General features: G+C 50.9%; 1 pseudogene; it reads right to left on the reverse strand.

The window, feature by feature from the left end:
* On the reverse strand, positions 1 to 23,437 carry LOC101535893 (patr class I histocompatibility antigen, A-2 alpha chain-like; annotated as a pseudogene).
* Positions 23,438 to 25,038: the final 1,601 nt, after the last annotated feature.

The raw sequence follows: 25,038 nt of genomic DNA on the forward strand, positions 1-25,038 counted from the left end.
TCAGAAGCCATAAACTTGATTCAGGTCTTCCTGTGGGAGACACAGACACAAGGCTTGAGTCATCACCTGCCACCCCCAGGGCACATTGCAGTGTCTCCCAGTGCCACCCCTGAACACTTTTTGTGTGTCTTTTGGCCATCCGTGTGTCTTCTCTGAGGAACATCCAAGCCAGTCCTTTGTCCTTGTATTAGTGAAGTTCTGGTTGCTGAGTCCTGTGGATGTTTGGCCATGAGCCTCTGGCCTGATGTGGGATGTGCAGACACTTTCCCGGAGGGGAGGCTGTCCCTTGGCTCTCTGGCCTGTTTCCTCTGCTGTAGGAGCTGCTCACGTGGATGTAGCCCCTAAGTTCTATTTCCCCCATCGCCTCTGGGTTTGGGGTCCTATGGGAGAAGTCTCTGCTCCAGTCCCTGCCAGACTGTGTCCCTCTCCACGTCCTTCTGCCAGATTCCAGCTTCAGGTGTGTCACTGCTGTCTTCAGTCCACATGGAGGTGCTCAGGAGCGGCTGCAGCTCCACACTCAGTGTCCCCTGTGGGGTCTGGTTCTCCCAGCGCTGCTCACTGATGACAGTGTCCTTCCCTGCTGTGGATGTGTCTTTGTACAAAATGTATTTCACAAGGATGTGGTTACTGCGGAACAAATAGAAAATCAAGTAAGCAGCAGCAGGAAGCAGCAGCCAGCGTTAGTCTCCTGCAGGAGGCCTCTGTTTGGGGCTGGGTCCCGGATGTGGTATCTGGGAGTGAGCAGCAGAGGCAGGTGCTACTTCCTGTAGCCCTCACTGCTCACCCTGTGGAGGGAGGGATTGTGTTGGCTCCCAGCCTGCAGCTTCTGTTCTGGAGAAATCCCAAGGTGTTCCACACAGGCTCTTTTGATTGATGAAGACACATCCCCAGGCAGATGGTTTGAACAGGTCAGTGAAAGAGAACGGACTCAACTTGTCCAACAGGAAGGTGAATCTGTTGTTTCCCAGAAGTTGCCCTGCAGTGCTGAGGGCAACAGAGAGGAGAGAAGCTAAAGGAGAGAGTGTGGCAGGAGGATAGCTGTGTCCAAGGGAAGAAGGACACTTTGGCCAGGAGTGTGAGCTGCTTTTTTATCAGTGACCTTTTACAACTTCAATCTATTGTTAAGTTACCAACTGATATTTGTAATGGGCTAAAATCCCCTAAATGTCAACAACAGCCTGTGTGCTGTCAATGTACTGTGGGAATTCACTCACGAATCAGACACTCATGGGAGTCTCCTTTGTGTAGACACCATTCTGAGTGCTTGGCAAACAACACATGCCTGTCCTTCGAACTTGTGCTTGATGGGGATTAGGCAATGAAGGAAAGTAATGGATAGGTCTGTTCCGACCAGCAGAGCCAGTAACTTTGACAGGGAGAGGGTCTGGGGATGAAGCACTGACAGGAGGCCAGTGATGGTAGAAGTCTCTCTGAAGTCTCTATTGCTCCTTCACCTCTCCTAAATACTTTCCCCTCCCCCTAAGTCCTTTTTAAAGCCGGGAAACTGGATACAAATGAGTACAATTAGACTAGGTGCTTTTAGCCACAAGCCCAGTTCCTGCTCATCCCAATGACCATTAATCAACTCCTTAGCCCACAACAGGTCTCCCGTTTTTGTTTTAAAGCAGATTTGAATGCACCTGTCTTAGGTTGTAGACTCTCAGGTCATCAGCCTTACCTGTCATCAGGAATCTCCGTAGCACTCAGAGCCCCTGTCTTAGGTCAGTCCATCTTACCTGTCACTGGCTGCCATTCAATGCATTGCCTGCTGCAGCTGCATAAACCATACTTGGGGAGGCTGCTAACCCTGTTCCACAGCTAGGAGTATCTTTAGCTTGGTAGTAATAAGCAGACAGCAGCTCCCAGGCTTGGGAAACATTTTGCACTCACACAGGTGTTACGAACATAAAGACGTATGATAGAGAACAAGAGGTCCTGACCACATCCCACAGCATCTGCTGCTCCTCTGCCAGCAAATCAACCTGCTGTTACAACATAAACATGCCCACCTGCATGTGTTCATCAATAGAGTTCTGTTGTTCCATAACTCACGCAGTCAGTTCCACAAGCTTGTACATGGTCTCAGTGGTAGCTGTAGGGTGTCCTAGGGTCACCACTGCTGTGGCAGTGGCTGCTGAGGCCACAGCAATGCTGGCTATGATGGTCATTGTTATGTCAAAGTCTCTTTTAGGCCTTATCAGGCCAACAGAGGCCTCTTCTTTAGCCCTGACAGGCACAGGCAGGATTTGGGGCAGCCGCATGACAACAGCAGTATCACCATTGCCATTCCAACATGCTGTTAGGGTGCAGTTGACCTCGGTGCAATTCACTTCAGAGGCGTTTTCTGTATGTAAGAGAGAAAAACAGGGTGGATAACACAGGCAGACACGGGTTTAAAATTCAAGGAACTAAGGTTCACCCATGTGAGTGAGTCCTTAAATCCAGAGGAGTGATTGAACTAATAATTTCCATAGGAAGAATTGCCTTCCTGAATAAGGAACAGGGAGGGGCATGCAAGTGCATCCCCATTCCCCACAAAGCTGTCACTTAGAAAAGGCAGGAAGTATTGGGACCTTGGTGCAAACCATGGGGATACGTTGCAGACAGTTTCAATGAACTGTTGCAGGATGTGAGCGAGATCACACCAGACATGTCTAAGGTTTATTAAGGAGTCTTTATTAATCAAGCTTAAAGACAACAGAGCACAATAGCAAATTACAAGTCCATACAGCAATCCACCTAATCATAATCCAACCAATCATAATCCCAAAAGAAACAAATGGTCATCATCCTTAAGTCCATCCATTAAGCTGAAAACCTATGTCCCAGCTTCCCCAACAATATATGTTATCCTAAGAGACATGCAACAAATAACCTGGACACACTCACAAAGAACCTGGACACACTTATAAAGCTGCAGACATTCACCTTTCCCTGGCTTCTTTGCCCACATTCTACTGCTAGGCCTCACCTCTCATGGAACTCCTGATAGCACACAAACCAGTAACAACATTATTATAACCGTTGTCCCATCTAAGCAGCACACAGGGACCATGCTCAGGGGATTACCTGTCCTGGGTCAGCCAAGAGTCAAGGTGCCAGACCTGGCCAGAAAGAGAGAGAGAGCCCCTGCTTCATGTCTTTTAAAGGGGCTTGTGAGGGGAGTGGTTACACACAACACAATACCGTCCCCTCTCAGTTGATAGGTGAGTCACAGGTGGGCAGGAGCGAATACCTAAGTGTTGTGGGCTAAGGAGTTGATTAGCGCTCGTTAGGATGGACAGGAACAGAAACTAGGCTTATAGCTAAAAACCCTAGACTAATTGGACTTCCAATATCCTGGCTAATTTAGGATGTGGGGAAGTGGTTGAGGATGTAATTCCTATTCCATTGCTGTAGGACCCACCTTCAGGACAGAGGTTGGGGGACACAGCCAAATTTCATTTGCCCACTGTCAATGGGTTCTGGCTATCACTGGCTGCACCCCGTAACAGAACTTCTGTGAGGTCTTAATGTTAGTGTCAGTTCCTTGTGAGTGGAGCAGATCTTGGATTCCCTTAATCACCTGCACTTTAGCAAATTCTTGTCCCATGATAAATTTTACTTATGCCTCTGCAAAATATTTAATTCTAAGCTTGCCTCTGAAGTCTCAGGGGTCCCTCCAATGATTCCTTGTGCCCAGGACAGGGAGATTGTCTGGGGATGAAATCACTTATGTCCCTGAAAAATTATTAATTCAAACTCACCTTCGTAGGTCCAGGGGTCCCTCAGATTGTCCCTTATGCTGTGCCCCCGTTATGTACCATTTGCTCCGACCAGCAGAGCCAGTAATGTGGACAGGGAGAGAGGGTCTGTGGATGAAGCACTGATAGGAGACCAGTGATGGTAGAAGTCTCTCCAAAGTCTCTCTTTATTGCTCCTTCACCTCTCCTTATATACTCTTCCCCCCCACAAGTCCTAATTTATCCAGGAAATTGGATACAGATGAGTCCAAGTAGTGTAGGTGTTTTTAGTCACAAGCCCAGTTCCTGTTCCTGCCCAGTGTAACTAATCAACTCCTTAGCCCACAACACAGGTCCATTTCACAATGCTGTGGGCAGTGATCACTCTACAGAGGAGAAGAGAAGTGCAGCAGGAGTCTGGGGGCTGAGCAGGGGCAAGGGTTCCAGTTTTCCTTAGACTGAGGGGTGAGCAGAGACTCCTGGGTGGGAGCTATCCCTGGGGCATCAGGGACAGCACAGCCCCCCAAAGGGAAAATCCTGTGCAGTGGCCCCTCCAGCACAAGGCGGCTTTCCCACAGAGACCAGGAGGGACCAGATGCTTCATCTCTCAGGGCAGGAGGAGGGGAGGGGCCACATCACTCAGTGGAGGGTACTGGGTAAACACGCCTGTATCAGAAGAACCTGGTGGGATGACGAACGGAGAAACATTTAATCAGGATGAAGCAGAAAGGACACATTCCAGGAAATAGGAGAAGACAGAACAATAGCAGAGGGGTACCTGGAGACTGACAGACACAGGAAAGCAGCAGACACAATGGTGTGATGTTGCAGTGACTGATACTCCAGCAGCATTCGGCTAATGGTGATCTGAACTCCACCAGCTGCCGGAGCTCCACCAGCAACCAGGTGGGAAGGGACTTTCACCGGGAGCTTGGGAAGTAAACCCAGACAAAGAACTGTCTGTCCTGCTGGTCCATTTGATTTGACCAGGAGTAGAGACAGAGCAGATCCCAGATGGACAGTGTGAGAACAGGGTGGATTTCACAGCCCCATCAGCCCCCTAAAGCTGAATTGAGCGCCATTTTGTATAAGTAGGCAAAGGCAAGGGAAAGGATTGAGCATGCGCTGAGCTGGAAGTGAACTCATTTCTGACTCAGTGAACTGCTTAACGTGGCATTCTACAGGTTCCACCCAAGACAGGTCTGGGTAGCCCTCAGACCTGATGGCCAGCAGATCAAGAACTCTAGTAGTGGTATGTCAGGCACCATTTTGTTCACTGTGGCAAACACTTTAGAACTGCAGGGGACAACAATGAACTGTGCATGTGCTGAACTCGCAAGAACTCACTGAGGTCAGTGGATTGCACTGGTTCTGCAGGAAAATAATGCCAACTGTGGCATCATATGGGTCAAAACAGGTCCTTGTGGCACCCAGGCCTAATGTCCAACAGGTTCCGGGAAGATCTGCACCAACAACAACCTAGCTATATAGTACACCTGGTGTCTCTAATCCTGTGACCTGCTCCAACTGGAAGTGGGAGAAAGGTTGCAGAGACAATGGTGCAGCCTCAGCATGGTATCACAGGAGGTGGAGATTGGCAAGCCAGGAGCTGGGCTACAAAGACCATAGTGGAAATCTAACATAAGAACCCAGACCTGGAACTTGATGGGGGGAGTGTCAAAATTGGCTGCAAGCAAAGAGTTGTATAACAACGGCAATAAGTAAAATCACACTGTAGACCTATGGGTGGCACAGCTTAGAAATCTGCCCCAAGGAGAAGACTCTGATAACCAGAAGTACAATGACCAAGAGCAAAAGAAGAGACAAAGGCACAAGGAATATTACCGAAAACTCCCCTGCAATGAAGCAAAACCCTATGCCAACCTCAGAGTTCACTGAGGAAGACACTGAGAAAATGGGGGACACAGAATTCAGAAAACTCATTTTAAAGCTTCTGATCAACAGTGAGAAGCACATACAAGAGTTCAAAGAATTTAAGGAAGCAATAAAGCAAATCAAGGCTGATAATTCAGAAATTAAGAACACAATAGAGCAAATTAAAAGTACAGTGGAGAGTCTCCAAAACAGAATGAAGGAAACAGAAGAAAGAATCTCAGAATTGGAAGGTATTTCCTGTCATCAGGGGGAAGCAAACAAAAAGCTGGAAGCAGAGCTGGATCAGGCCAAAAAAAGTATTCAAGAATTGAAAGATACTATTAAAAGGCCAAATGTAAGAGTTATGGGAGTTGCAGAAGGTGCAGAAAGAGAAACTGGTTTTACAAATATATTTAATGAAATAATAAAGGAAAATTGCCCTAATCTAGAGAAAGAATTGGGAAACAAGATCCAGGAGGGGCACAGAGCTCCCAACAGGCCTGATCAAAAGCGATCTTCACCAAGACACATGATCATCAAGCAATCTTCAATCGAACATAAGGAAAAAATCCTTAAATGTGCACGTGAAAAAAAATCAATTGACATATAAAGGAATGCCAATTAAACTCACAGGAAATCTCTCACAGGAAACTACAGGCAAGAAGAGAATGGAGTGACATATTCCAATTCTGAAAGAAAAAAAATTGTCGGCCTAGGATAACATATCCAGCAAAGCTTTCATTTGTCTTCGAAAATGAAATAAAATTCTTCCACAGTAAAGAAAAGCTAAAAGAATTTGCCTCTTTCAAACCTGCACTACAAATGATACTTAAAGATGTTCTCTTGACAGAGAAGAGGAATAGCACCTACCAAAACCAAAGGCAAATGGGAAGAACATCCCAGCAAAATGACAACAGAAGACTAAACCAATGAACAACCCATTCCTAAAATGACAGGACCAAAGTACCACCCATACATATTAACCCTGAATGTAAATGACTTAAGCTCAAACGTCATAGATTAGTAGATTGGATTAAAAAACAAAACCCATCTATTTGTTGCCTAGAAGAGACACACTTCACCAACAAAGATCGGCAGAAATTATATTGCACGGGTTTTGATATTTTCGGTTACTTTCATCTCTTCAAAACACTTGCTTCTGATTAAATCATTCAATGACTCGTAGATTATGCAGTAGCATCATTTTCTTCAAGAAGGTTCTTGATTTTCATTTCTTCAGCTACACGTTAGTTATTTAGTAGCATGTTATTTAACTTTATGGTGTTGTTAATTTCTTTTTTTCTCCTTGGTGTTGATTTTGTTTTGTGGCTTTTCATATAAGGGGATGTATAGTAGCTGTGTAATGGAGACTGTCATATCTAGTAACATGTCATTTAACTTTATGGCATTGTAAATTTCTATTTTTCTTTCTATTGTTGATTTTATATTACAACTTTTCATTTAGGGGATGTTCAGCAACTGTGTAACGGAGACTAACATCCAGATGTGAGGATACAATGTAGTATGCATTTCTACTTCCAGACAAAGATGGACTTACAATGAAACTGTTTACTATATCTTGACAATAGGATATTGGACTCTCTGCCATTGTCCATGCCTGCAATGATGGACATATGACTGTGTATGAAGAACTATACTTTAGTAATAATATAGAGGAACTAAGTTGGGGGGGGAATTGAGGAGAGGATAAGGGAAATACCAAGAGCTTATGGAAGTGTATTATAAAATGATAATAATAATAACAAAATGTAAAAAAAAAACCTGGTGGGATGTAGGGACAAGAGCCAGGTACCTGCAGAGTGGTGAAGGTGAGTGATGATCTAGTCCTGGAGGCTCAGCTGTGCCAGCAAAGCTTCCTCCAGTGCCTGTATACCTGTCAGGTCACCCTCAGAGCAGGCAGCGTGGCCTTGTGCAGCCCAGGCCCTGTGTGCTGGGTGCAGAGGCCATGCATGTGCTCTCTGATTTCTCCCTTAGTTGCTGCTTCTGGGAGAGCCCAAGAGGCCTCAGCTTCCTGTCGCCCTGGGGTAGGCCATGGGTCATGGTCAACAGGAGGGATTCATGCTCTTGGCCACTGTCCTTGGCTGTGGGATGGGCTCCTTGAGCATGTGTGGGTCTAGGTGAAGTTGGGTGTGGACACCAGGAGGTTTCACTCTGTTTTTAATAACACTTGCTACCCTGAGGACTGTGCAGGTGTGTGTGTGACTGACAGAGTCAACACCCCAGAGAGTCTTGGCCTCTTCCTCCTGATCCTTCTCCTCCTCCTGCAGACCCAAGGCCTGTGGGAATCTTTCCTGCACTTGCCCAACAAACAATGTACCTCTGTCTTCCTTGGAGCTCTGGCTGCATTTTCCCTTCCCCTGATTTCTCATTCAGTTGAGGAACCCTCAGGTGACAGACGCATTCTCTGGTGTTGTGGGTAATTGGAGCATGGGAGTCTTGGGGGGCCAGGGAGGTCTCCTGTGTGTGAAGCTTTTCTGTGGCCAAGGAGAAGGGAGGAGTTAGCACGAGCTGGGAACCAGGGCTGTGAAACACCTGGGTCTTTGAGGATTTCTCCTGTCCTATTTCCCAGAGTGGAGGCTGAGGACATATGAGGCAGGGGAAGCCTTGGCTCATGGTCTGGCTGTGCGGACACCACAGCCCTGGGACTCACATGGTGTCTAGAACAGGACATCGCTGGCCAGGTGCATGGCTAGCTCTGTGCTCTACTAGGTAGACACCTTCTCTTCCTAGTGTGATCAGATACCAGCACGGCTCCCTGCAAATGCTCCTGCTCGGTCTGGAAAACTGGGTTGTGCAGGCGTCATGAGCGCTACTGTGACTATTGTGTTGGTGCAGGGCCCTCAGGGACTCAGCTGCCCAAGGTCACAACTGGGGTCTGAGTCTGTGCCAGCACTTGGCCAAGGTCTTGATTCTTCGGTGCAGGGGAAGGAGCCCAATCCCAACTCCCCAAAGCTCAGGGGACCTGTCTTTTGTCCCACCCAGCCCTGCCCTGGCCATGGCAGCAGCACCAGCCAAGAACTTGACCTGATGTGCTGGGCCAGAGATTGCTATCTGAGAACAATGTCCTGGCTTCCCCTGCCTCTGGCCCTGTACCCGCTGCCCCAGGATGCCCTGCTTAATGGGAAGGGGACCTCCAAGCACGGGCTTCCACCAGGGATCTCCTTGCAGGGAGCAGGGAATCAGCTGCTCTGGGGGTGCTGTGGTGCCAGGGCTCCTGGGGCTCGAGCTGAGGGACAGGAGTGACAGTAGCACCTTTGTGGCCATGCTCTGCCCCCATCCTGTGTGTCAGGCCATCTGTCTGTCCTCCCCACCATCCTGGGCCTGGCGGAGCCTGTTCCTGGCCTCTAGGTGTCAGGGCTGGCATCAGGGACAATCCTTGTAATGGCCTCCGTAGAAATCAGCCTAAGGGAGAGGGATGGGGTGTTCCTGGGGTGTGTGTGCCAGTGCAGACCCAGCCTGGGGCACAGCCTGGGTGCAGGTCAGGGCCATGGGGCTGGAACTCGGTGTGGGGCATTTCCTCCAGCCTGGTCTGTCCCCTACACTCTCATCTGTGACCCAGCTTCATGGTCAGGCAGCTCCTGTGGCCTGGGCACCATGGGAGGACACGATCCCTGTGTCCTAGCCCGGAGACTCTGTCCAGATGACACCCCTGGCAGCGTAGGGCAAGTGTGAGGTGGCTCCTGTCCTCTCCAAGGCCTCTCCCATGGAGAATGTGTCCCTTGTCCCTGTGGCAGTGCGTGCAGGGTGGGAGGAATTGACAAAGATTCCTGTTCTAGTGCTGGTAATCTTTACAAGTCCTCCTTTAAGGGGACAGGCCCCTAGAGTGTGCTCTATCCCCAGGGCTGGGAGGAGAACAAATGGATCAGGAACTCAACATGGAGATCCCTGTCCAGGTGGTTGCTTGTAGGGAGGGTGGTCATGGCAGAGACCAACTGAGGGCATGGAGGGCAGGCAGAGGCAGGCGTGGTCTGGCTCAGGGTCTCAGATCCTTGAGTTGCCACTTAGAAGAGGATGCACTGAGGGCTGTGGCTGGCTGGGTCTCTGGTAAGATGAGGCAGGGAGGCCACAGAGTCCCAGGTCCATGACAGCCTGTGGGAGCAGCTGTCTGCATGGGCAGGAGGACATCTTGCAGCCTGGGAGCTGGGCAGGGCAAGGGCCCGGGACCTCCTTGGCTTGGGTCTTTCCAGGCAGGGCAGGGCCAGCTCAGGCTGTCCAGGGTTGCTGCAATGGGCCATCTATGCCCCTGGCCTCCTGGTGTGCTGTTCAGGTTGGAGCGCTGGTTCAGGACTTGGTAGGGAGAGGAGGCTGAGTGCAGTGCGGAGCTGGGCAGCAGGATAGACATGGCCTGTGGGGGGCAAGTGGGGTCCCAGCAAAAGGAGCGAGTGTGACTCTGTGTGGGCCTAGAGGACAGGGCTGAGCCCTGTGGGCATGTGGGGGCTGCTCTTGGATCTGGTCCTTCACCCTGAGGCCCCCTGCTCCCTTGCTCTGTGGTGACAGCAATGGCAGGATTTCATGTGGACTGAGACTCGGTAGAGGAGCCAGGGCTGAGAAACGGGGTGATAGGAGTGCTCGTGTGTCATCAGCATCCTCCCCACAAGGGCTGGATCTGAGTTTTGAGAGGAGTGAGAGGTCCTGAGGGGACAAGAAGCTCCCTGGAACTTTGGTTCTCTCCCCGGGGTTTGTGAGTGCGACTGTCCCAGATGACCAGCAGGTGGCGCCGTCAGACCATGCCAAGAGAAATCCAAGCTGGCAGGCCATGGTGTCGACTCTTGTGTCCCCTGGTTCCACTGAGGCAGCCTACCATCTGCAGAGAGGGGCCTGATCGCCCATTGCTGTGGTCTCATCAACAACATCCTGAGTCCTTCTATTTCCTTACCTCATAATTGGAAAACAATGGTGAAGTTGTTGTGTTACTTTGGGTAAAGCTGTTGACTGCAATTCCAGGATTCCATACGGACACTGATTTTTATTCCTGCTACTACTCCATTTCCAAACTGGCTCCCTGTTATGGTCTAGGGAAGCAGCAGAGGATGGCCCAAGTCCCTGGGCCCTGCACCCACATTGGAGACCCTGAAGAATCTGCTGGCTCCTGGCTTCAGATATGCTCAATACTGGTCATTGTGGCTGCTTGGTGAGTGAACCAGTGAGTGGGCAAATCTCTCCATCTGTCCTTTTCTGGCAGCAAATTTTCCTTTAAATATAAAATAAATGTTTATATAAAAATCTTCAAAAATATAAAATGCACCAGCCTTGTGATGCAGTGAATTAAGATTCTTTTTGCAATGTAGATGTCACTTATAAAGCCAAAAATAAATTAAAACAATGAAATGGAATAAGTTACATTTCTCCATGTATCAGTGCAGATTAAAGAATTGACATTCGTGAGTGAGTGCAGGAATGCCACGTGGGTTATCCATGATGTGTGTGTAACCGCGTTTGTGGTGGGAAATGTACATGTTGGCAGGCATCTCACTGTTGAGTCTGGAGGAGCAGGTGTGAGGGTGGGGCAGAGGCAGGGCTCTGCTGCCATGGTGACCAGGGGAGCGAGTCCATACAGGGACAGGGACCACAGGGACCTGCCGAGCAGGAGGGGCTGGCCCTGCTGCAGGAGGTTCTGGTGTGTCAGGGATGCCTGCCCTGAGAGGGGCCCTGTGGGGTACAGAACTAGGGTGAGCTGTGGTGTCAGGGGCCTGGGATCCTGGTGCTGAAGAGCAGGGTCAGTGCTCCTGTGGCGGGCCCTGCTGGGGAGGCAGGACTGAGTGAGTGAGGAATGAATGAGGTGGACACACAGGGATCAGCCCAGCAGCTGCCACGCCTGGTTCATTGTGTGTGGCTGGGAGGGGTCTCTGTCCTTGCCGCCTCCTAGTCCTGGATGCTCCTGAGGGACAGGCACCTCCCAGGCCAGGCAGCAGTGACAGAGAGCTGAAGGTTCCCTGTGATGCAGCCTGAGCTGGGCTGGGTGTTCTGCCTGCAGCAGGAGTGGACCAGGTTCTGCCTGGGAGCAGGGGAGTACAAGAGTCCCTCAGGGGTCATCCTGGGGTCCTGGAGTCCAGGAAGGAGGTGAGAGGAGAGTTTGTTCAGGTACCGTGCAGGTGCACTGGCTGATGTGTGCTGTTGTGTTTTGCTCGGCACTGTTGTCTCTCTCACATTGCTGCAGGCATGTTGGATGCTTTGAGGCCTGAGTTTGATTGACCTTCACCTATCATCTGTAATGCTCAGTTGTCTTCAGCCATAAACCTTTGCATGCTTGGAGTTTTTGCTTTTGTTTGAACCAAACTTACAAGTACTGATAGTTGAAAGAGTTCATTATTTTTGAAGCTTTCTTATGAGAGGCTGGCATTGTGGTGTAACATGGAAAGCTGCTGCCAGCAATGCCCCATGTGTCCCATGTGCGTGTGGAACAGAGTCCTGTGTGCTCCACTTCTCAGTCAGCTCCCTGCCCTTGTGCCTGGAAGAGCAGCAGAAGCTGGGACCCTGCAGCCATCAGAAGATTGCAGGAAGCCAGTGAATCCTGCTGCAGCCTGGCCTGGCTGTGGCTTTTTGATTAGCTGGGGAGTGAAGAATTAAGTGTGAGATCTCCAACTGCCTCTTCCCTCTCTAACATTCAAGTATAATAAATAAATAAATAAATAAATAAATAAATAAATAAATAAATAAAACTTCTGATGGCAAGCAGTACCCTTTGTGTCTTCTCAGTTTCTTCCTTCCCAGTGGCCACCGCTCCCAGCACCTGAGCTGATCTTAGCCTTGGTACGAGTCTCACACTCAGTGTCTTTCTGAGAGCCCCTAAATGTCTGTCTCAGCCAATGTGGGCTGCATCGTGTTAAGAGCTCCTGGTGTCTGCCATCAGCAGGAAGCCCACTCAGCCTGCAGCCCACGCTGTGCTGACCTCAGTCACCTGCACCTTCACCTTCTGGGTCAGGATTTCCCGCTTTGGGCATGTTGATTATGCAGATGGGGACTGTGCAACCTCAGTCACTCTCTCAGGCTTTCTGAGCTCCCAGTGAGTGGGAATGATCTGTGTGAGCAGACACTCTGGTTAGCCACAGGCTCAGGTGTTGCCACGGGAGAAAAGGGAAAAAAAGATGCATGTGATTCTGCTACAGTTCTTTTTATTTTTTTCAAGATTTATTTATTTTATTACAAAGTCAGATATACAGAGAGGAGAGACAGAGAGGAAGATCTTCCGTCCGATGATTCACTCCCCAAGTGAGCCGCAAAGGGCCGGTGCACACCAATCCGAAGCCGGGAACCAGGAACCTCTTCCGGGTCTCCCACGCGGGTGCAGGGTCCCAAAGCTTTGGGCCTCCTCGACTGCTTTCCCAGGCCACAAGCAGGGAGCTGGATGGAAAGTGGAGCTGCCAGGATTAGAACCGGCGCCCATATGGGATCCCGGGGCGTTCAAGGTGAGGACTTTAGCCGCTAGGCCACGCCGCCGGGCCCTCTGCTACAGTTCTGCTTCTCATTGAAATTTATTTGAGAGAAGAGTGACAGAGAGACAAGGAAAGTCAGATTGAGACAGGGGGAGATGTGTGTGTGTGTGAGGAGGGGCTCTTCCATTCACCGTTCACTCCCCAAATAGATATAAAAGCTGGGGTTGGTCCAAACTGAATCCAGGAGCTCAGAACTCCAGCCAGGTCTCCCACATAGCTGTCAGGAGCCCAAGCACTTGGGCCGTCTTCTGCTGCTTTCCCAGGCACTGCAGCAAGGAGCTGGATCAGAAGCAGAGCAGCCAGAATGTGAACCAGCTCTCTGCTCTGGGATGTCGGCTTCACACGCAGGAGCTTAAGCAGCTGCACCAAACCCCTTCTCCTGGGAGAGGTTCCCATCTCTTATACAGCCTTTGCTGCTTTCATATTATCCAATGAATGCTTGTTGCTCCTTAGCTGTGCCCCACGTCCTGCTATGTCCTCATTTTCAAGGAGCTTTTCTGATGTAGGAAAACCTTTCTCTTTCCTTTGTCCTCAGACATGTCCTCATTATGCTGACCTGGCACTGCTGACCAGGATCAGTTTCTTGTAACAGACAGAGCCTCCAGCTCAGCCAGTGGTTGCAGCCCCAGGTCCCCAGGTTTGGAGTGTTCATTTATCCCTGGGGAGCCTGTGGGCTCCTAGGTTCCTCAGTGAAGGTGGGAGCTCTCAAAGCCTTATCCCTCTGTCCACTCCTTCCCAGCCTGGGCAGTGTGTCTGCTGCTTGCCCATCTGTTGTCCTTTGTCCCAGCCATCTGTGAGGAGTGCAGGTGTTTGGATGCTGTGACCAGCATTGTCATGGAGATGAGTCCAGGCCTGACCAAGAGTGAAGAGAAGGAAGCAAACACTAGCTGCTGAGTGAATCTTACCATGGCTCTCACGTGTCAGTTCATTCATAATTCCAAGGGAGCAAAATCCCTTGGTCTCCTCTGGCTTCAGGAAGTGGTATCTGGAATGTTATCTACTGGCCTTGTGGCTGCCCAAGAGCTGGTGGCTTGGGGCTGCAGTTGATAGGTGGGTCAGTAAATAACCCTCATGCTCTCTTAGCAAATGTAGAAACTAATTATTTCAATTAAGTATTTCTCTGTTGTGCAGTTTTATGGATTAAAAAAATCAAAGAAATTTGATTCTGAGAATTTTCCCCCCTTGGTTAATAGTTGTTTCATTTTAAGGTTTTATTTTTATCCTAAACAAATTAATCTTCTATCACTGGAAAGTTAGACAGAGTGAGAAAGAGAGAGAGAGAGGAAAAAAAGACAGACAGAGGCAGGCAAATGAGAGAGATCCTCTATGTGCTGGCTCACCCCCCACATGCAGTAGCCAGGGCTGGGCCTCACAATGAATTCTGAGTCCAACCCTCCATCTTGGTCTCCCCTGTGGGTGGTCCAGTGCTTGAAGGACCATGTGCTCCCTCCAGGGTGTGCGTTAGCAGGACACTGGACTGGATGCTGAGCACTGCAGTGTGGGATGCAGCTTTAACAGTGTCAATATAACTGTTGGTTCCCGAAGGTTGCCCCTCATTTTATTTTTGCTTGACACATAGAATTTGTTAGTATATATTATTTTCATGGCAACTTTCTTTTTCTTTCTTTCTTTCTTTCTTTCTTTCTTTCTTTCTTTCTTTCTTTCTTTCTTTCTTTCTCTTTCTTTCTCTCTTTCACTGTCTCTCTCTTCTTTCTTTTTTTACTGTCTTTCTTCTTTCTGGCTTTATTTCAGAAGGGCAGAGTTACAGAGAGAGCAGGACACAGGGCACAAAGATCTTCCATCCACTGTTTCATTTCACAAATGGCTGCAACAGCCAAGGCTGGCCCAGGCTAAGCCAGGAGCCTACACTATGTCCTTAGTGAATCACACCAGTACTTGAGCCATCTTCTGGTGCTTCCCCAGGCCATCAGCAGGGAGCTTGATTGAAGTGGAGCGTCAGACTTTAGGATTTGAATCAATGCCCAAGTTGGGGGCCCTTAGAGCACTTTCTTATGATTCTGTGTTTCTCTAGAATAGCAGTAATGGCTCCATTTTTATTTTTATTTTAAGATTTTTTTTTATTGTAAAGTGAGATTTACACACAGACAGAGAGACACAGAGAAAGATCTTCCATCAGCTGGTTCACTCCTCAAGTGGCAGCAATGGGCAGACCTGAGGCAATCTGAAGCCAGGAGCCAGGAGTTTCTTTTGTGTCTCCATGTGGGTGTAGGGTCCCAAGGCTTTGGGCCATTCTCTACTGCTTTCCCAGGTCGCAGGAAGGGAGCTGGATTGGAATCGGGGCCACCCGGGATTAGAACTGGCACCCATATGGGATCCAGGAGTTTGCAAGGTGAGGACTTTAGCCACCAGGCTACTGAGACAGGCCCTACTTTTATTTTTTAAGGCTTTTTTTAAATTCTTATTGGAAAGTCAGATTGTACAAGAAAAAAGAGAATCAGGGATCTATATCTTCCATCATCTGGTTCACTCACCAAATGGTGCACTGGCCGTAGCTGAGCTGATGTGGAGCCAGGAACCAAGAGCTTCCTCCTAGTCTCACACTCAGGTGCAGGTTTGCAGGCTTTTGGGCTGCTCCTGTCTGCTCTCCCAGGCACAAGCAGGGACTGAGGGGGGAGGGTAGAGTAGCAGGAACACGAACCAGTGTCCATATGGGATGAGGTGCTTGGGGGTTGAGTATCAGCCAGTTGAGCCAATGTGCTGGACCAGTAATGTCTCCATTTTAATTTCTAATTCTACTTATCTGAGCTTTTCTCAAAGCTTTTGCTTTTGTTTTTGTTTTTGGTTAGTCTGGCTAAATGTTTGTCTATTTTACTTTTGTAAAACCAATCTATATTTTTGTTTACCTTTCACATTTTCCTTCATTTCACTTTCATTTATGTTTGCTCTGATTCTGATCTCTCTCCTCCTGCTAATCTGGGGTTTGGTTTGTTCTTGTTTCTCTGTGAACAATGACTTTGGCATTTTTACTGAGATCACATTGAATTTGTGAATTGCTTGGGGCATCATATTAATTCTTTTAATTCAGAATCTTGGAAGATTTTCCCCATTGTTTGTGTCTCATGTATTTCATTGAGGTTGTGTGACTTTCACTGTAGAGATCTTTCACATCCTTGGCTAAATTTACCCCAAGGTATTTCACTTGTTATAGCTATTGTGAATGGGAAGACCTGATTCACACAGGGGCTGAAGCACATGTCGTCATGTGTCTCAGAGATGTGAAGTTCAGGTTCCCCAGTTTCTGAGGGAGCAGTAGCGTCTCCTATCAGATCCCCGCAGGAAGGATTCTGGGCTCCTGTCTGATCTGCTGCAGCTAAAAGCCTGAGAAAATCAGAGGTGGGATTTTCTGAATTTGTCAAATGCCCTCCAAATAAAAACAGCCTTTCCCTGTTAATATCTGTACCCTTTTGTTTCTTGTCCAAAATGCTTATTCTCTTGCTTAATCAGTATTCTAAATTCTTTATTAGTTCCCCTATTACTTTTAGTTTTCAGTGGATGAGGCCATCCTAAGGGCACCGGAGGGAGACAAAACTGCCCTCACTTGTTCCTGGGAAGTGAGCCAGTGGAGGGGAGCCTCTCATGGGTCTGTCAGTCTTCACCTCCCAAACAGACGAACATAAACTCTGACAAGAAGGACTCTGTAAGGAAAGCTGCATGGACACCTCTAAGGAAGGGTCGGGAAGAGCCCCTGGACTGGCCATGCAGTCAGCTGCTGGGAGGGGCTGCAGCCCAACTCCACGGACACAGCGGCCCTGACACCAGGATCCTTGTAGACCTTGTGCTCATCTGGCTGCTCCTCTGTGACCTTGGTGTGGACTGTTACAGGAAGTACAATATCTGCCTGGGGACTGGGAGTTTTTACAGGACATGATCCAACCTGGGAGGAACACTGTGGAAAACCTCAAGTTGTGGCCACAGTGGTCAGAAGAGTAGTTAACTAAGGTGGGTGTTGAGGGCAGCTGGCCTGGGAGGTGAGGGCAGTGTCAAGGATGGGCCTGGCACCTGTGGGTCGGACACTAACTACAGGTGTCCCTGCCAGGATTCAGGGCAGGACTGCTAGTTGGTGTCAGAGATTAGAGACCTGCCTGGAGAGAGGAATTCTGAGGGAGCCAGGAAGTGAACCTTGTCTCCTCTGGAACCAACAGAAGCATTTCCATCACACCTCAGAGGTGCTAAATGCAGGACGCCCAGGCTGTCAGCACAGACAGCAGTCCTAGTGCAGGCCCAAGGCCAGGGTCAGGGGTGTGAGCTGTGCCCTCTGTGCCCAGCAGCAGGGCTGTGGTTCCCAGCTGGGACAACCCAGGGAGAGGCCATGGATTCTGCTCCTGGTTGTGCAGCCTCAACCAGGTTCTCTGCATTTCCTCTGCCTTCAGTCAGCTACAGTGTCAAACAGCCAAAGGAAGGGTAACTTAGTAACTCCTGGATTTCACTGTGGGCTTCAAGGAGTGAGAAGCTGTGTGGGGCACCATGTGAGGCAGGCAGCAGTATCCTGGGAGGTTTAGTGTCCTCAGCTGTGGCCTCTTCCTGAACCATCCTCTTGGGCTGTCCCTCCAAAGGTGAGTGTACTGTGTGTCTCCAATGTTCTGTGTCATGATTGACCACGTATGTTTTCATTTCCTCTGTGATGAAAAAACGCAGATGTAAGCTTGGGCACTTGGCACAGGGGTGGATTGCAGCTTGGGATGCCCAATCCCTTCTCAGTGCCTGTGTCCTGACTCCACTTCCAACCCAGTGTCTGCCCAGTGCATACCCTGGGAGGCAGCACCTGATATAGCAGGACACCTGGACTGAGTTCTGGGCTCTGGGCTTTGTCCCTCCCCCAGCTGTGTGAACATTTAGAAAGTGAGCCAGGGGATGGGGGCGCACTCTCCTTTTCACAAAGATGAAAACATGTTCAAATAAATAAAAATAATGATCTGACCCTTCCTGCATCTCGTGGTGCTCTCTGCTCATAGGCCTAGGGTTCCCAGGGTGAGGGACAGCAGGGTTGACCGCGGGGCTCTCAGAAAATGCAGGTGCCTTTTACCATTGCTCTGTCAAGTCCGGATGTGAACACTGGGAGCTGAAATATCACAAGCTGAGACTGTGGTGACTGCCCCTCCCCCCTGACATCCCAGCTAAACAGGAAGGTGCCCAGCGGTGAGGTTGGGGCCTCTCTGGAGATCATACAGGGGACTTGGACTTAACACTCCCTGCCCTACTCAGCACCTTGTTACAGTCCTGCCCAGCACAGCAGCCTGGGGACAGTCAGAGGTTGGCGGGGTGTGGCTCAGAACTGAGTGCATGTGTTTCCCACCTCGTGAGCCTAGAGAATCATAAGTAAAACTGCTGTTAGCTGGGCCGCCTGCACCCAGGTTTCTGCCAGAGTGTCCCCTCGCCATGTGCAGCCAGGGCCCAGGTGTGCTCATGTGACCACCCTTCAGGGGAGGCTAAGGCCTAGGTGGGAGTCCTGTCTCCCCTCCTGTTGCCAGAGTGTGACCTGGGGTGGCACTGTCACCAACCACCTAAGCCACATGGAGATGTCCTGCCTACTCTAGACTGTCCCAACCCTCCCTGTGCCCAAGGGCTCTTCCAGCACATTTGTGGTCCCTGGTTCTCACAGTGACCCTAGCGCTGCAACTGCTCAAGCTGTGGGCTCGGTTCCCCCACTTAGCTTTGCTGGTCCAGGTCTCAGTTCTGCACCCTCTCATCATAGCCACTCACTTCCTGGGTGCCCCATCTCCACTCCAGACTGCAAACATGGTCCATGTGGAGCTACCTCTCCACTGTGTCTCCAGTACAGAGATTTACCCTCATCCCCCGACTCATGGTCAAAGGCAGCCCCACAGTGTCACTTCTCACCCACGTCCTGGCTCCCATTGCTCCTGCACTGAATGCCTGGGCAACCCCCTTGGGATCCACCCTCCCATGTCAACCCTCTCTCACAGTGATGCCATCCCCACTGACACAGCCTGAAGCCCTGGGTGTCCTCCTTGCCCCTCCTTCTCATTCCTTTGATGCCGTCCAGAGGGAGTGCTGTGCATCCATCTGCAGAAGATTCCAGAACCTCTTTTCTCCCACCCTGCACATGCCCAAACCCATCACAGTGACTGGCATCCCTGCCTGGACACAGCAGGAGCCCCTAGAACTTTGTCTCCAGCCTCCCAGTCTCTCAGCCCCATCCTCATGCAGCAGCCAGGGTGGGCCCTGGACAGGAGAAGGTGCACATGTCCTTCCTCTGCTCGGAGCTGTCTCATGATTCGCACCTCACTCAGAGCCAGGGCTGGGCATTACAGTAAGCACCTGTCCTGCTGGCTGGTGGTGCCTGACCCAGCCTTCTTGACAGCTCCCTGCTCTGTGTGCAGCTTAGCTCCTGCCCAGGGCATTTGCACTGGCCGTCCCCTTCCAGCACAGCACCTGCCCAGACACCTTTGCTGGTGACTCATTTTGTCCTTCCAACCTTCCTCAGGGTCACCCACTTAGGGCAGTGTACGCTGACCATGGTGGTGAGACATCCACTGCCCCAGCCCTCACACCCACTATGGACCACCTTGCCCAGCACTGGGTCTGGCCCACAATAATGAGAGTTTAGTGATGAACATGTTGCACCTGCCCATTCTAGAACTGGTGGCTTCATTAGTGGAGCCGAGACAGAGGCAGCCTGTGGCTGATGTAGAGCAGCATCCTCTCCTGCTGGTGTCCAAGAGGCCTGTGCTTTCTCACAAGTGTCCTCTGCCTTCCTCCCTCCCTCCCTCCCACTGCCTCCTGCACACACAGACCTGAAGGCCACCAGAGCTCACACACAGGAAGAGCAGATGCAATCAGCCAACAAAACTAAAGAACAAAATGGACACAGGAAGACAGGAACAAGTGTTGAATGTAAGCCTGAGTTTTGACTGTCCTGGCCTCGTGCAGCCTCCAATGTTTGCGTCCAAGAGGTAGGATAGTCTGGCCACAGCTGGGTCCTATGATGGCAGGTGTTGGTGGGCACATCCTACCAGAAAGACCAGGACACTGGGGGCAGCTGAGCCGGGTTGGTAGTGAACACGACAAGACTGTTGGGCTTGGGACTACCTGGGCAAATACTTGTCCTCATGCAGGGCCTCCCAGCCTCTCCTGTCCCACCTGCGGTTGATTCAACACAGCAAATACATGGCTTCTAGAAGGTTCTTGGTGCTTCTGTTTATTTTCTCTGTCCAATTGTTGGAATTTACTTTTAATTTTCTCACGAACCACTCAGGATTGGAATTGGAAAAATGATTTGCTGTTCAGATCTGGACAGGAAGGATGAAGCTGCAGCAGGTGCACCTGACTTGAGACAGGGACGGAGGTGCCCACGCTGGGCTGGGGGGCCCAGGCTCCAACCACACACTGTGCCCACAGGAACACACTCAGATGCCTGTGTAGGAAGGGAGGGTGGGGCTTTTGAAGATACAATGATGGGGACTTCAGGAAGTCTGTCCCAAATAAGACAATGATCCCACAATGCAGAAACCAGGTGTCAAATTCAGGTCACTGCTGCACATGGGGATACAAATAGCATAGCACACATGAAAATGTATAAATGCAGGGGATCCCCCAGCACCTCTTCACTCCAGGCCCTCCAGGTCTCACCTTTCAAGCTGTGAGAGAGCAGTCAGAGCCCTGGGCACTGTTCCCACCTGAAAGAACCAATCAGGACTTGGTGAGAGCCCCAGGGGTGTGGCTGAGGGAGGAGCTACTGGGTGGGCGGGGCAGCTTCCCCATGGGCATCTGACAAAGACAAGGGTCTTGGGGATTCTCCTGCCCCCAAACACATCTCACTGCTTACCTGGAGCCCTAGTGTAGCTCCCTCCTTTCCCACCTGTGAGAGAAAACAAGTAGTGAGAGGCAGAAGAAGGCAGGGCCTGGGGACCTGCATAGAGGAAGCCCAGAGGAAGACCAGAGGACTGGGTCATGTCAGAGAAGATTCCAGAAAGGTGGTTGCAGACTCAGCAAAGGGTCAGAAGGCACCTCTCCTGGAGGTATGTCCTGAGCTGGGACCTCTCCCTGACCTGGGGCTGCTGGAGCTCAGGTCCTCATGAGCAGAGTCATCCCCGTGGAGTGTTTGTCCTCCACCTTCATTTGTGCTTCACACCAGAGCCAGTGTGAGCACCCAGGGCCCAGTTAGGGGGCAGGGCAGGGTTACCTTCCTCTTGGCAGACAGGAGACTCAGAAGCAGCCCTCACCCTGACCTACCTGAGCGCTTCCTCCTCCTCTTCATCATCACAGCAGCAACCACAGCTCCAGTGAGCACAGCTGCCAGGAGGACCAGGCCAGCGATGACTCCCCACATGGGCACAGTGGGCTGAGGAGGCTCTGAGAGGGGAAGCAAGGGTGAGGGGCTCTGGCAGCCTGGTCTCAGCCCCGCCCCTGCTGAACGCTCCTCAATCCTGCCCTCCTTACCCCATCTCACGGTGAGGGGCTCAGGCAGCCCCTCATGCTCTATGTGGCATGTGTATCTGTGCTCCTCTCCAGAAGGCACCAGCACAGCTGCCCACTTCTGGAAGGTTCCATCCCCTGCAGGCCTGGTCTCCACCAGCTCCATGTCCTGGGTCAGGTCCTCCCCATCTCGGTGCCAGGTGAGTGTGATATCCTTGGGGTAGAAGCCCAGGGCCCAGCACCTGAGGGTGGCCTTCTGGTCAGAGACTGGGTGGTGGGTCACATGTGTTTTGGGTGGATCTAGGGAAAGATTTGAACAATTCAGGCCTTTCATGTTCTTCATGTGACACCAAAGCTGCACTCAGTGTCCATCCTGAGAGTGGACAGGAGGACAGGGATGGGGGGAGCAGTGCAGGCCCAGACCTGGCCTGGATAAAGACAATGGGATCATCTGTTGTCTGCAAAGATGTAGAATCAGGTATGGTTCAGGCTAGGAGGACTCGGGTCTCTGATGGCTTGAAAGGGATTTGGTTTTGTTCTGAGCGGAGTCTGAGAGACTGAGAAACCGTGGAATGAATCTCTCAGCGCATTGGCTTGAGGCTGAGGACAGGCCTGAAAAGGATTAGCTCCCAGGACCCAATGGGAGTCCAGGGCACCAGGAGGATTCTTTTTAGAATTTTCTATGCCTGCACAACCCAGGCCTCTCTTCTCCACACTGAGGGAAGGGCGGGTTTTTGTCTCTAGACCAAAACCCAGGAGTACATCCCTGTTGTGACCATGAAGAGAGAGGGACACAGGCCTGGGTCTCACTTTCCTCCCCTCCTCCACAGCCCCAGTCCCAGCCCTAGGGGAGGTGGGGGAGAGCAGCCCCTATCTGCCCTGCACACCTGTGCGCTGTAGGTGCTCCTCCCCCAAGTCCAGGAATCTGTGCAGCCAATTCACACACTCCCCTTCCAGGTAGGCTCTGTTGCGCTCAGTCACATGTTCCTCCTCCCACTTGCGGTGGGTGATCTGAGCTGCTGTGTCGGCTGCAGTCCAGGTGAGCAGGTCCTCATTCAGGGAGAGGTAGTCAGCGCCATCATAGGCGAACTGCCTGTACCCGCGGAGGAGGCGCCCATCTGCCCCGACCTCACAGCCATACATGTCCTGGATCGTGTGAGAGACTGTCGTCGCCCGTGGTCAGCTGGGGCCACGCAGCTCCGCCCCCGCCCTCACCGACCCTCGCGATTTCAGTGGAAACCCAAAACGAAACCCGAGTGTCCTTTGGGCTCCTCCGGTCTCTGCGGGGCGCGCAGTCTCGGGGTGGGGGAACCGGCCCCGGGGACCCGGAGCGACCTGGGCGCACGTGGGGAGGGGTCGGGTCACTCACCGGCCTCGCTCTGGTTGTAGTAGCCGCGCAGCGTGTTCAGGTACGCGTGGAAATCGTGTGTGTGCTTCTTAGCGAGCTTTGTGTGTCTGTCCCAGTACTCCTGATCCACCTGCTGCATCCACGGCGCCCGCGGCTCTGCACTCGGGTTCTCGGCGTCGCTGTCGAAGCGTCCGAGCTGCGTGTCGTCCACGTAGGCCACGGCGATGAAATGGGGCTTCCCGAGGCCGGGCCGGGACACGCCGGTGCTGAAATACCACAGGGTGTGGTGGCCTGGCAGAGAGAGGTACTGAGACCAGGGCCGACTCTCGCCCTGAGTTGTACGCCGAATTCGCACTTCCCTGGAGTGGCCAGGGAGGAAGGGTCCGTGGGGTTACAAGACGGATGGACAACTGGGAAGGGTCTGGGCGTTTGTGGGTGGGACAGCAGTCCCGCTGTGAGGAAGTCTGCTCCGGGACGTGGAGTCCTGCCTCCGGGGTCCTGTGTCCCTCCCCGCGCTCCCCTCGCTCCTGCCCCGCAGAGCCCGTCTCCCTCCCGACCCGCACCCACCCGCCCGGGTCTCGGTCAGGGCCAGGGCCCCCCGCGAGCAGCAGGAGGAGGGTCCGGGGCGCCATGGACCCCATGCTGGGAGTCTTGGGAGACTCCGATTCCTTGGGAACCTTGTCAACTTCATACCCGGGATTGGGCAGCTCTGATTGGCCCTCCCGGAAGCCGGCCTCCCAATGGGAGTGCGACCTGGGTTTGTGTCTCTGGTCTCCTGACAGAAGGACCTGACTCCCATTCTTAGAGAGAACGTGGTACTAGGGGAGACCAGGACTCCCCGGCCCCACCCGCCCATCCCTGGCTTCCCCAGCATAGACCAGTCATGGAACTGAGACCTGAGGACCAGTCCGGGATCTGAGCCTTTGATCCCAGGGTTGCCGGGGGCTATATCAGAGGTTCTCAGACGCTTTGGTTTCCGAATCCTTTTATGCTCTTCGGAATTAGTGATGACCCCAAAGAGAAAAGGAACTTGGGCTAAATGTACCAATAACCTCAAGTTCAGAAATGGAAATCATTTAAATATGATTAACTCATTTAAACTATCCCATGATTTTTAAATGAGTACCGTTTTTAAGAGAAATAACTATTTCCAAAACAAATAGGATAGTGAGAAGAGTGAATCTTTACATTTTGCCTCTTTGCAGCTCCTTTTGTCTGTTTAGGTAGAAGATTACTGGATTTTCACTTTTGCTCTACATTTAGCCTCCTCCCTCCCCGTTGTAGTATATAAAAAAAGAAACAGCCTCAGACAAACATGTAGTAGGAATGCCTTAATAATGTATTCAAATAATTGTGACTACTCACCTTTGCTCATACACTAAAGTGATCCAAGTGCCAGCTTTTAAGGTTATTTGTAAGGGAGAAGCTGAAGCCCTACTGTTGGATATTTGTTTTTCTGGTGTGTTGAAACTCACGGGTTCATCCTGCACACTGAATGGATTTTGTGCTAATGCATGACTTCAGAAAGTACTGTAACACATTGTGTGATCATATTATTTAGGTTTTCTCCTGTTGACATCTAATTTGCGAATTAGTGATCATCTTTTGTAATATCACAGATTCTAAGAGAAAAGGCTGCAAGTATTGGAAACTGTAAAATTTATGATGGTGGATACAAGTTTTCAAAACTTCTGTTTTCCTTTTTTAGAGCACACATGCTACTTTTGGAAAAAACAACAGCAATAAAAAGAAACAGTGAGTTACACATGTGGAGAGATATTCAGTATTGTGTACATTTCAAAGGGCCTTGTTTCTACACTTGTTCAGACACAGTTATATACTACTCTGGTATTTTCACTTTCTGGTATCTTCACTTTCTTTTTTCTTCCCCTCTTTGTTTCTTTGGAGACAGGACTGGAGGAGGCATGCCAGCCAGATGGGCTGGGGGTGGCAGTGAGCCCTACTCCATGGACTGGGGTCTGAGGTTGCTGCCTGGCTCTGCTGTGTGGCCTGGATCAGCTGTGAGCCGTGGGTGTGGGACGAGGCTGGGGTGTTGCTGCCCATGTCCTCTCCATGAGCAAGAGGCTGGTCACATGATTCTTCCCTTTTTAGCACTGCACTTGAGCTTACTAATGACTTTTGGCATTGACAAGCAAACAGTGATTTCGCATTCTGGTGGTTCAAAAATACATCAGGGCCTCAGATGTCGGGGACCAGAGCTGGTAGGTGCTTGTCCTGGTCT

The sequence above is a fragment of the Ochotona princeps genome, chromosome 1 (assembly GCF_030435755.1).
Source record: "Ochotona princeps isolate mOchPri1 chromosome 1, mOchPri1.hap1, whole genome shotgun sequence".
Classification (NCBI taxonomy): domain Eukaryota; kingdom Metazoa; phylum Chordata; class Mammalia; order Lagomorpha; family Ochotonidae; genus Ochotona; species Ochotona princeps.